This window comes from Callorhinus ursinus, unplaced genomic scaffold (assembly GCF_003265705.2).
Source record: "Callorhinus ursinus isolate GAN/ISIS: 27379988/994484 unplaced genomic scaffold, GSC_fseal_2.0 scaffold1, whole genome shotgun sequence".
NCBI lineage: Eukaryota > Metazoa > Chordata > Mammalia > Carnivora > Otariidae > Callorhinus > Callorhinus ursinus.
Window position 1 is genome coordinate 29209340 of NW_027397063.1, and position 10213 is coordinate 29219552.

The following is a 10213-nucleotide window of genomic DNA, read 5'->3' on the forward strand; positions in this document are numbered from 1 at the left end:
AGTAAACCTCAAATAAAACAAAACACAAACCATTCTATCACAATTTATGAAAAATATGCCATTTATCTGTCCTGTGTATGTCTATATTTATCTATCATCAATTAGCAATTATATATTTTTCTATGTTTTGCAATCATTGGAGATTGACAGTATGTACTCAGGGTCAAACTAGTCATTCAATTTCAAAACAAAAGAACATATATTTTTCAAGTTTTGCTTAGTGTTTTGTAAATTTAAAGGGATAAATATCATACATAATAAAAGTCTCTATAAGATAGGATTGAAACTTACCTTTTTTTCTTTTCATGGGAGTCTATATGGCAAAATTATGAAAACAGACTTGGACTTTCATTAACGGAAAATACCTGTAATTAAATATGCTTTGTTGAATGCAATAAAAATGTATTTTAACTAAGACACTATACAAAGTTGTACCTAAGTAAAAATTTAGAAAACTCAGAATCTGAATGTTTCAAAATTTTTTATTTCTTTTTTTATTTCTTTTTAATAATTTTAATCTGATATAATTGTTATAATGACCACTATAAAATTCCTCTTTTGACATGGTTTGAAGGAATATTCTTTCTTTTAATATATACTTTGTTAAATTGCCCTGGATAAAATTTAATGTTATAATATGCAATTTAATAGAAATCTTTTGCTGCAGCCATAACTTCCCTATTTCTGGCAAGTAAATAAACTGCCCAACAAAATAGCCCTAAGAAGTTCTTTCCTTTTCTACTAAAAATTTCTCCACCTCAAATCCCCTCCACATTGAAGACATTGTTGATTACACTTCTCCAAAGTGGTGACAAATTCAGGACATAGTGGCAGGTGAAGAAGTTAATGGAAATACTGGAGGAAAATTATGTTTTCTTCTCTTTGAAACCACCATCTAGATACTCAACATTATCCATTTTCTTAAACAAAACAAAATGTGCATATGGAGAAGAAAAGTTCATCTTGATAATGGAAAGATACTCCTGACTCTCCTTTCTCTCCCACCATCCCCAGTGATGTTAGAAGACCTAAAAGAAGGAAAAGGGATATCCTCAGGGGAGGAAATGAAAGGAACCAATATGACCAGTACTCCACAACTCACCGTATTTATTCCCCTCCATGAAAACCCTTATACATCTCCTGCTTGATTTATTTTCTACTCCATTGACTTATGCCAGAATCACCACAGGAGTCTCATCTCCTATCTTCTGAGCCACTTCTCCCCTTTCCCACCTCTCATCATTTTCACAAGAGAACCAGCCCTCAGGCATTGGTGTTATGAATAATTACCAGAAGCTCAGGGTAACCCCTCCAGAATGTTAGAGACACAGTAAAGAAAAAAGGATTTTGTGGTATATCCAAAGCAGTTTAAAATACTTTATTTTTTTAAATAAGGTATGTGTAGGGACATCTGGGTGGCTTAGTCAGTTAAGCGTCTGCCTTCGGCTCAGATCATGATCCCAGGGTTCTGGGATCGAGTCCCACATGAGGCTCCTTGCCACTGCCCCTTTTCCATCTTCCCCTCCCCCAGCTCATGCTCTCTCTCTCTCTCAGATAAATAATAAATAAATAAATAATGTTGTTGTATATGTCAGTTTCTTTAGACCTCTTGGGCTTCAGATACAGTTTTTTACTTAAAATAGTTAAAATGGGCCAACCTGGGAGATTAACTGTTGTATATGGCACTTTTTATGGGAAAAATGTCTATATTCCAGAAAAAAATGTTTTCAAAATTCTTTGATTTTAGGTTGGTACACTTCCGCTGCATTTCAAATATTTCTTGGTGTTAACAAGATCTCAATTGTTATGACATTCCTCGCATTTTCCACCCCTTTGCTTCCTGCACCCTAATGGAATTTAAGGAGAATAAGTTAGATATGCTCAACTCTGTCAAATCTTTATATATATTATATAAATATAATAGAGATGCCTTCAGGGTTCTGCTTCTCCATATACTAAATAGTAGCTTATCATATCCTCTTCTACACACACACACACACACACACACACACACACACACACACTCCCAACCAAACTATGTCCTTCAACTTATGTCTTATTAGGGTTGAGGTTACTATTTTTGCTTCCAAATGCTTTACTGGTTATCATATTTCTCAGTAAATAGTTTAGAATAAAAAGAATACATTAATAATAGAATAAATAAAAATAAATAGACTATTCTAAAGTGAGTAGAATAAATAAGTAGTTTAAAATCAAGCTGAAAAATAAAAGTGATAATTACTGAGCCCCTCAATGATCCTCAAAATAAGTTCAGAGTTGAGCAACACTAAGATACAAAACACAAGACAACAATTTTGGGGAAAATATACAAGGGAAGGAATTGATAGAGCTAGGACATGTGGCTTTGAGCCTTGTGGTCCAAGGCACCCTGACCTTAATGTATATAAGGACTTATAATGGGGGGCAGAGGGTATTTACAGTGGCGTGATTGGCTTTTAATGTCTGAGAACTAAGAGGCATTTGTGCACAAGCAGCAAGATGACTGCCACAAGGAAGATTAGCAAGCAATGGCATGGACTGCATGGGCCTCAGCAAAAGTATGGGTTGTCTTGGCCGATTTGATGGACTTTAGTATTCAGGCTGCTGCAGCTTGATCTTAAGCTATACTTAGAGTGTATACACTGGCAGCCAGGGATTTAGCAGATGACTTGACAGATGCTGGCAAATCACAGAGGTCTCAGTAAGCAGGCACAGCTGAGGGAAATATACAATTTGGGGGGAAAGAATGTCTTCACAGGCCACTTAGGCCCTGGTTGGCAGAATTATATTTGCTACTTTAAAACTTTGCAGCAGCTGTGTTCCACCCGTGCTAACAACGCTAGGGGGGTTCTAGGTTTAAACTATGAATACTGAGCTTTAAACTTAGGTTCCAGACTTAAGACAGTAGTTTTGAATAGGCCCCACTATTTCGATTGATTCTTCCAGAATAGAAAAATAAAATGAGATAATGGAAAAATACTAAAAAGTCAAACAAGAAACAAAATACCATACCCTTAGTCCACTATTGCAGAAAATGCAACAACAATGAGAGGCTATCAAAGTATGTAATGTTTAAGAAAAGAAAAGACTCTGCTCACATGCTGATTTTTATTTAACCCCTTGGGGCTCAGCTTCAGAAATATCAACAGCAGCTTCAGCTGTAGAGGATATCTTTTTAGTTGAAACCCAAGTGAGAGGGTAAACATTTTCTAGGAAGGTTTCTTAGGCCTAGGATAGTGCAGTGTAGGAAGTAGTGGAAATGACCTAGAAATGAAAATGCCTGTTTATTATGAGAATGTGGTCTCTATGTCAGCAGATGGAAACTGTACTCAAGTCAGTATTAGAGTGCTAGAAACACAGGGCTTGAAGGGCAAATGGCAATTAATATGGTAATCATAGCTCTATGATTAATCACTTGGTAGGAATGAGTTTTAACTCAGAGGATTTTGGAGACTTGGCAGAATGAGTTATCTTCAGGTCATTCCAAGAAAACTAAATTCAAGATTGACAACATCCTCTTTCTTTACTCTCTTAATATCAAACCTCCACAATGGTTTCTTACAGCATGAAAAATGAGTTCTGAGAACAAAATTTTGTCAGGCAAAACTGTTCCAGATGTGGTGATGAGACTTTTATATTTGTTGTGCTCAGTCAGGCCCTGTGTTATGAAATATTATGTGCACTAGTAACTCTTTGGACTCTATAGTGAGGCACATCATAGACTTGGCATTAAGCTAGTACCACTCCAGAAGCTCTAAAGTATGACACCCATTTCCATGAGAGAGAGTCTTGATTGTAGCTACTGAATGAAGGAACAAAACTTAGGCATTAAGATTTATTCATCTGAGATTGAACAGAATATGAAGTTGAGGAGGGTAAAATTTTTGAATTAATTTATTTGAAATATAATATTGCAAGACAGAGAATTTCATTTTGGACTGTAATTTCTCTTAGTTTTAACATTTTAGGACTTTACTTTGTAAGGGGATTTGATCTTTAAGATTTTAATTTTCCTTTGTAAATTCATAATGGGAGGGAGATTATACTCAAATTTGGGTCATCTTTTTGTTACTGGCATTTTATTACAGTATCTATGTATTTTGTTCTTGGAGTATGTTGTCTTCAATTTTATGGTAGGGCTTAGATAGGCTATACTGGACTAAGTGAATGTACAATATTTGTGATGGGAAATAGAATAAGGAATAGCTATTTAGTCTTAGTATAGTAAAGACTTACAATTGATCAAATTAATGTATTTTTACCTATTTGCATTCTTCAGTGATCCCAGACAGATAACAAAAGTATAGTGGTTGTGATTGGGTATCTGGCATCATGAAGGTGGGAGCAGAACTCTCCTAAAGTACTGTCAATATTCTCCCCAAAGGGAAATAGCCAGAACTCCACTTGGCTATAGATTTAATGTTGACACCCTGTTTGTTAAAAGAACAGCAACAAAATCAAACAAAACTGTGACATATTCGGGTAGTAATATTAGTGAAAACACATCTTCTCTTTCCTAAATATTCCCTCCTCTGAAGGGGCCTCAACAACTGAAACTCTTGGCTCCTCCTTTTCTCAGGGGAAATGCCATGACTATCTGATGAGTACTTTTTGGAATAATAATTTTGACATAATTAGCTTGTCTGTTTTTCATTTTGGAAGTGAATGTTCACAAAGAAAAGACATTCCATTTTGTTGAGAACTTGTCACAAGTCTAATTTAGACTGACTACTACTTCTCTCCCCATCCCAAGTCTTGCTCTGGAAGGATTAGCCCCTGATACTGCAGTGCATTTTATAGCATGGATAAGTCTATGAAAATCTGGGGTTCAATTATCAGGCTCTCTTGACTGTCAGACTAGCATAAGGGCTTCCGTTTATCATTTACTATCTATAAAGCTAATATTTTGGTCTCTAACTCCTTATTCTTTGTCTTATTTATCAAACTTTATAGAACTGGGATGGTGATAAAAGTGTTATTTATTAATTCCCTTTAAAAACACAAATAAACTTTTATAATATAAAACACTGTTAAGTTTAGGTCAATGAAAATAAGCTATAATTCTACAATTCACCCTCAATGTAAAGCCAGCAGAAAAGGCAACTTTAGCTGCAGGCTGTTTCTTCCAAAACACATGGTAGCTGTGAGCGAAATTCACTGTCATTTAAATCAGTGTATCTCAGAATCTAGGAAATGGTGTGATCAAAATTATTGCAGACATGGAAAAATATTAGTCCATATTTAAATAAATACAAATAATTCTGATTTTAGATAGTAAGTTATACTGACTATGATACTATTTTTATTTACATTATACAAAGAAAGGTGACCACTTTCATGGAGGAAGAATTGGTTAGAACTATCAAATTAGGATTTTTTATTAAATGTTATCTGTAATTTTCTTATGTAATTATTTAAGAGTTAAGTGGGGTTTTTTTTGTTATTAAATGATGTTTTGGAATACCCAAAGGAGGGGTGTAAAACATTTTTTTTTCTTTTTAAATGACGCCAAGTGGAATATGTGTTACGATAAAATCCCTCGGGGATTTTGGAATGCAGACCAGTAATGAATGCATGGAACCTAGTTTCTGAGTTAGAAGGATAATATGTACCATAGAAGTAATAGGAGCACAATTGGGGAAATGAAAAATATAGAAGCCTTGTGTGCCTAAGGAAAGGCATTGACATTTTCAAGTGATATTTGATAATGCCATTTCTGTAAATATGTTTTAAGTACAGAAACCTTTTGCATGAAAAACCTGTGGAAACTTTTTCCTGGGAAGTCTGTAGAGACAACCAAGAAATCTTTAAAAAAAAATAGTTCTGGTTCTCACTTTATGGAATGGATATCCAGATACTCTAATGTATGCTGAGGCAGACTATCACTTTGGTGTTCCAATAACTTCTACATTTTTCCATTTCTTTCTTATTCTCCACCAGGACTCAAGTTTTTATTTTATAACGGGTGTGGATCTGACCGTGGTGCTGAAATATGTGTTAGTAGGACTTCCACATTGTGGATTCAGTGTACATGGAATAAAGAACATTTTGTAGTAATAATCTTATATCTCTCTTTTCCTGTGTTTGATAAAGGATAAGAGAAGTAATGGAGATACCCAAGATTTAAAATCAAATTGCTCTGGCATTTACTACTTTTATAACTTGATCAAGGTATTTAAACTTTCTGAGTTCAGATTTTTCATTTATAAAATGGTAGTCATACTGGATATATTTTATAGGATTGTTAAGGATTGTACATGGTACTATAAAAGCATCTCACATAAAAAGTATGCCAATACATATTAGATCTTTTTCTCTTTCCCCATAATCCTTTACTGAAATACTAATGTCTTTTTTTTAAAGATTTTATTTATTTTTCCACAGAGAGAGAGAGAGACAGCGAGAGAGGAAACACAAGCAGGGGGAGTGGGAGAGGGAGAAACAGGCTTCCCTTGAGCAGGGAGCCTGATGTGGGGCTCGATCCCAGGACCGTGGGATCATGACCTGAGCCGAAGGCAGACGCTTAACGACTGAACTACCCAGGTGCCCCCTGAAATACTAATGTCTTATTCATTACCAACTTGTACAGTTCTAGATGACTTCATTTATATGATGCCAGTTGCTAAGGTAGTCAGTCATATAAACTTGATTTATCATGAAAGGGACATTTTTGTACTGGACAATTTTAAAACTGTGTAAATGTATTGGTGTAATCCACGTGTGACTTTTACATTCCCAGGGAGATTTCATGTGACAGAGACACTTTTGGAGACAGTTAATTCACCATTTTTGCCAAAACTATTGAGTGAGTAAATAATACCTGATAACACTGTGGCAAAGATGTTGTGAAATTATGCCACTTTGAACATTTGGTTGTGCATCAAGAGGCATTTTGTACTACTACTCTCCTTTTATTTAAAAAGCTCTGTGACCTTAGACAAGTCATTAATCTCATTATGTTTCATTTGTAATAAATTGTGTCATTTTACTTTATAAAGATGATTGGTTAAAATAATCCATATGCATTCATTAAGTTCAAACATAGAACAAAATGAAGAAAACACAGGAAAAAATTAAGCATGGCCTTAGAATTTCTTTTTTTTTTAAGGATTTTATTTATTTATTTGAGAGAGAGAGAATGAGAGATAGAGAGCACGAGAGGGAAGAGGGTCAGAGGGAGAAGCAGACTCCCTGCTGAGCAGGAAGCCCGATGCGGGACTCGATCCTGGGACTCCAGGAACATGACCTGAGCCGAAGGCAGTCGCTTAACCAACTGAGCCACCCAGGTGCCCGGCCTTAGAATTTCTTATATCTCCAATCTTGTTTCCCATATTCTGGTTAGTGGTGCTTAATGCCATCACTTAAGAGCTTAGGATCACCAAAATTCTTTTTTTGAAAAAAATTCTTTGAGCGAGAAGTGAACTGGAATCCAAATATAAAATTTATTTGCTTTATTATCAAGTTCTTATGCTTTTTCTTGAACTTGGCATCTTTTCCTAAGCATTATATTCTAAAATTTCTGTTTTCATGTTGTTCAGACATGAAACTTGAATATCCAAGTCTGTATTTCCTTTCCTCTGATCCTAGGTTTCAGAATGATGGTCACCCTACAATCATGCCCATATGACTTCACAGATACAGTATATATCTGCCTGCCTTCCTGAATTGAATATTGTTTTTCCGTAAGCAGTCCCAAACAATGTAGAGAGCTTACAAGCTAGCTCTTTTTCACCTAACTCTAAATTGCTGTCCAAATCCTAAAAAAAGTGTAAACTATTTTCTATAGTACCAAATAGTGCAGTTTATGATTGGAATTCACATGATGTGTCTGTGTGTGTGTGTGTGTGTGTGTGTGTGTGTGTGTGTGTGTGTGTATTAAGGCCTTGGATAATGGAACTAAGAGCACATCCAATGTGATATTGAGAGGGGTCAAATTGTTTGATCTTAGATGCCTAAACTAGAATTTAAAATGACCTTGGCAAATTAGAGAAGTCCTCCAACAAAAACAGTATGAAACTCAATAGCAATGAGTACAGGGTGGTACACAGGGGGAAAATAACTAAGGATGCATGCAATAAGCACAGGAGTGACTCTAAGCAATCATAAAAAAAAATGTCGAAACTATAGGGAAGAAAAGCTGGAAATTAATCAGCATTAAACTGTTGTTAATTTTCAAGAGCTGATATGACACTTAGATACACAGTATTATGAGCTATCATAGAAAAACAGAGAAGTAATCTTTTGGCTCTATAAAATCTGAGGATAATCCTCTTCTAAATTTTGCTAGTAGTGAGAACTTTATTACTGCAATACGTTTATGTGTTGCCTATTTATTGCGACCCTACTGTGTAGAGTGTGATGTGCTACAGATTATCATTTGATACTTCATTCTAATTACAATAGGTAACAAAATAACATTCTTGTCAAGGTAAATGTATTTTGTTTCACATTCTATAATTTTATTGTTTTCTCTAGGGGACATCTGTTAGATTTTGTCTGTCTAGCATCTCCTCATTTAGGAATCATTTCTTCCCCATTTGATGGGATCATTTACTTAGTTACACAGCCAAACCTTCACTACCACTGGCCAATCAGGCAGAGTGACTGACTGAAAGATGGGCATGTAATCAAAGACAAGTTTTTTAACTAATGATGTAATGTATGGTGATTAACATAACAATATATTTTTTTAAAGACAAGTTTTTTCTAAGTCATTTCAGGACTCTTGTTAAGGTTATGAGGAAACAGCTCTTTTACGTTTTCTGAAATCTCTCAATGCAATCATGGGGTAAGCCTAGAAAGTTGTTGACCCTCTTGGTTTCTCTGGGTGGAGAGCCATCTTAAGCTTTAACTAATCTGAAGGAATTAGAGTTCAGAGTTGGGTGAAATGAGACACAATCCTAATGATATTACTTAAGGCCTTGAATCAGAGTGAACTAAAGTAACCTCAACCCTGGACTTTTAAAATTTTTTTTTTATTTTTTTTAAGAGTTTATTTATTTATTTGAGAGAGAGAATGAGAGACAGAGAGCATGAGAGGGGGGAGGGTCAGAGGGAGAAGCAGACTCCCCGCTGAGCAGGGAGCCCGATGTGGGACTCGATCCCGGGACTCCAGGATCATGACCTGAGCCGAAGGCAGTCGCTTAACCAACTGAGCCGCCCAGGCGCCCCTCAACCCTGGACTTTTAAGTTAAATTAACTACCAGTGTTTTCATTGTTTTGTTTTATTCTTAAGCTAATTTACTTTGGATTTTATGTCACTTGCAACCAAAAAGTTTAGACCAATACCTATTCATTCTTGGTTATCTTAAAAGAACCATAGTGCAGGATAGTACTCTGGATATCAAGGTTCTCCCCCACACATTACCAAGAGAATGGATGGTTTTACTATCAACGTTATGAGAAAGAGGCAGATCTATGGCAAAATAAGCAAGATACATTAGATAGAATTTTGGCGTATCTGAGAGATAAATCTTATTTCCTAAGCAATTTAACATCTGGGATTTAGACCTAAAGTTGTAGTAATATCATGTTGGTGATGATGAATGCCAATATGATATTTATCAAATGAAAAGTATTATGGTTAATTTTATGTGTCAACTTGTCTGGGACACAGGGCACCCACATATTTGGTTAAATATTATTTCTGGGTGTGTCTTGAAGGGTGATTATGGATGAGATTAACATTTTAGTCTGCAGACTGAGTAAAGCAGATTACCCTCTATGATAGTTAATTTTATATGTCACCTTGATTGAGAGATTATTCTAGGTATGTTTATGAAGGTGTTTCTGGATAAAATTATCATTCAAATCAGTAGATTGATAAAGCAGATTGTCCTCCCCAGTATGGGCAAGCACCATCTAATCCCTTGAGGTCTTGGATAGAACAAATAGCAGAGAAAGGGCCTCCCCATTCGGTCTTCATGCATGAGCTAAGAAATCAGTCTTCTCCTGCCCTTGGACTGGGATTTACACCATCAGTTTCCCAGTTCCCAGGCCTTCAGACTTGAACTGGTATCACATCTCTGGTTTTCCTGGGTCTCCAGCTTGCAGACAGCATATTGTGGGACTTCTGAGCCTCCATAACTGTATAAGCCAAATCCTCATATTCTTTCTCTGACCCTGTCTTCTTTCTCTCTCTCTCTCTCTCTCTCTCTCTCTCTCTCTATATATATATATATATATATATATATATATATATATATATATATAT